The sequence below is a fragment of the Littorina saxatilis genome, linkage group LG2, assembly GCF_037325665.1.
Source record: "Littorina saxatilis isolate snail1 linkage group LG2, US_GU_Lsax_2.0, whole genome shotgun sequence".
Classification (NCBI taxonomy): Eukaryota; Metazoa; Mollusca; class Gastropoda; order Littorinimorpha; family Littorinidae; genus Littorina; species Littorina saxatilis.
In genome coordinates this window covers 94,939,722-94,943,017 of record NC_090246.1, presented here as the reverse complement: position 1 = coordinate 94,943,017, position 3,296 = coordinate 94,939,722, and the positions used below count along the sequence as shown (strand labels likewise).

Here is a 3,296-nt window from a genome sequence, read left to right as displayed (position 1 = left end):
GGTGGGTAGAAGGATGTCTAAGTGATCACAGAGGAGGGGGGTGGGGAGGGGGTCGAGGTCACAGGACGTTTTGGCAGACTTCACAATGAATTTACGAACAAAATCTTCAGAGACTGGGGTGAAAACAGAGAACGAATTTCCAACAAAAATGGGAGAGCGGTCTGAGTCGCTATGCTGGGCGAAGCTGTTGCGGATGGTCAAAATCTTTTCATGAAAGTACTTAGAAAAAACATCTGGCAGTTTAGACATGTCATGTACAGTTGGAAGGATGACCTGTTTTGCTTTACCAAGCATGGTGGTGACAGTGTTAAACAACTCTTTACAAGATGAGGATGCTGCGACCTTGGATGAATAAAAAGTGGTCTTGGCGGCATCAACAAAATCTATGACTTTCTGCTTGGTGGCGTCATAAATCTGCTTATGTACAGTCAGCTTGGAAGATGCCCAGCGTCGCTCAGCTTGACGCCGCTCACGTTTCAACTGTTGAAGCTCCGGAGCAACGGAGTTATACCAAGGGGTAGGCGGACGCTGGCGCACCTTCCGCTGTTGCACAGGAGCGTGCTTGTCTAAGACTATCCTAAGGTTTTTGTTCAAGTCAGAGACTGTGTGATTGCGCCTTATGATATTGGATATATTTTATTGTATTGATTTAAAAAAAAAATTGTTGTCATAGTTTTAAAGCGTCGGTCTGCTTTCCCTATTAACCCATTAGGGACCAATTTTTGTTTTGGCTCCATTTTTCGATATTATGGAGATTATTATGTAACATTAACATATTAGACAAAAATTTGTGTTAATTTTAAGAATAAAGTAGGTTTTGGAGGCAAAATATGCCGATCCCATATATGGGATCGTGGTCCCAAAAGGGCAGGGGTTTTCATAAAACACGAAATACAACACAAGAGGATTGAAACTTCATTTAAGCAGGTTTAATGAAACAGATAAGATGATTCAGGTACATGTTCCCCAGCACATCAGTTGTGAACTATAACACAAAAGAAATTGTACTTTTTGTGTACTTTGAAGCAAAATAACACTGAAAATCATAAAAAAAATTACTGTAAAAACAAACTCACCAAACCAAGTATTTTTGCAACATAATTCGTGACAGTGACATAAAGGAGTTGTTTCACTATTCTCAAAGAGAACATTTCTCAATTTACTCATTATAATAACGGGGAATGGGGGGGGGGGGTGATCAAATGTCAATTGGCTGAGCATGGTAATGGAGGAAAATGGTGACGATTTTGTCAATTCATTACACATGACAACTGAAGAAGTGGCAATTATTTGTTCATTCACTGGCTGTGATACAACAAAAGATACTTGATATTCTGTCCATTCACTGCTTGTGATAATCAAAACATGATCGTGGGTGCCATAAAGGAATAAAATATATCAATTCAATATCTTTGAAGCCAAATAATACCGAACAAAACGTAGAGGCAGGAAATAGAGTTCTCCCATTCCTAGGAAAGCCAGGAAGAAATGATATGTCTCTTCATTGCGAACGACAACGGATAAAACGATGATGAAGCAGCAAGATAAGAGATGAAACTGTCATATGTCCTATCACTGGGTGTGGTACTGGATGAAACAGCGATCGTGAACGCCGACTTTGCACTTTACACACCGGTGTTTGGTTTTCATGCCGCAGTGGATGCACTTCAGCTGTGTGGCCCAAGGTTGCACAAGATGATCCAGGCGGTCAAACCGTATCTGGTCTGGAACCCTGTGATGAAGTGGAGAGAATCCGCGTGGGCGTCCTGGATGTGCGTGACGAGGACCACGAGCAAGGTATGCTTGAGCAATGGATCGACGGAAGGCCAGAAGGTCCATGGGATCATCAGCAGCTTTAGGGGTAGCTCTATAGAGATGCCATGCCTGCTGAACACAAAGATCGATGCAATAAGCCACCAGGGGCCACGTCCACTTCTTTGACCTGATCTGTGTGCGGTACTTGGAGATGTTCTGATCGCATCTGTCCACGCCGCCCATGGTGTTATTATAGTGCTTGATGAGGGATGGTTGCCCAATCTGCACTGCCTTTTTCTGCGCTCTTGACCATCTGGTGGCCATTTTCATAGGGTAGACGCCAACTTTGTTGGAGACTACATTCACAACATTGTTGTCATTCCATCTGACACCACTCCCCCATCATCCTCATCACCGCTGTCCTCATCCGTGTCCTCACCAACAGCAGGGGGCTCAATGTAGACTGTAGCTTCTTCAAAAGTCCCTAGGTCTTCCAGAATGCTTACTACTTGGTTCACATTGAATGTTCTGCAAGAAACACCAATCATACTTCAAATAACCAAAAACGGAAAACCCCTACCCTCTCGGGACCACGATCCCATATATGGGATCGCAGTTTATGAATACATTGCAAGCATGCTGACAGACTCAGAGACAAAACTTTGAAGACACATTTCGGATAATGATGTAAACAACAACTTTTATTCTTAATACCTTTACAAAAATGTTATTAGACATGGCAATATTTGCTTACCTTCGTGACGTTGTCATCTTTGCTTTCAAAACGGCGCGTGGCGATATCAAATGACAGCTGGTGACTTCAAAACAAGGGAGATTACCGACGTATCACATTTCAATGTTAGAGGTTGTGTCCCTTGATAATCTCTAACACAGATATGAAATTAATCTCCAACCAAACTTCTTCTATGTGCAATTGTTTCACCGATCCCATATATGGGATCGTGGTCCCTAACGGGTTAAGTTCCGGTTTTCTCAAGTTCTTTTCCAGCAAATTCGTTTAAGCCTATTCGGCGGGATGAATATCTCATATTCATAAATTCACACATTATATCTTGCGCGTGTTTTCTTAATTTCTGACAATTTTCCTTGGTGTTTTACAGAAACAACATCGTTTGTCTTCGTACAGTCTCACAGTGACAGGACCAAGCAAAATCCGACAGAGTAATCGCAAGGGAACTCATCAGAAGCTAGCCTAGCATGGCATAGACAGACAGGGCTGAGCAACTAGGACATCCAAGTTGAGGAGCGGGGATGGTTGGTGGGGTTGTGGATGGAGAGGGTTAGGGGCATTGATGAGGTAATTAGGGATTGGGTGTGATCTGTGAGAGGGGGCGGGGGGGGGGGGGGTTGAGGGGCAAAAATAAGAGTGAAGCGATCTGCAATCTGCAGCACTCGATTGCATCTATAGCCTCTCCAAAGCACCCATCAACTTCCAAAGCAAAAACACCAGCGCACTAACAGGACTGACACAGGTATGAGGTAATCTACGCTCATTGGCCTCTTCTTCTCTCTTCGCTGTC

The 3,296-nt window shown here is 43.4% G+C and overlaps 1 long non-coding RNA gene across 1 annotated transcript; it reads right to left on the bottom strand.

Moving 5' to 3' along the window:
• Window positions 1-1,166: 1,166 nt before the first annotated feature.
• LOC138960226 (uncharacterized) lies at window positions 1,167-2,735 on the bottom strand. The gene is made up of 2 exons (XR_011453912.1): window positions 2,510-2,735; window positions 1,167-2,283 (listed from the first exon to the last, which is right to left on the bottom strand). It is a non-coding gene; the product is annotated as an uncharacterized lncRNA (long non-coding RNA).
• Between the last annotated feature and the right edge of the window lie 561 nt (window positions 2,736-3,296).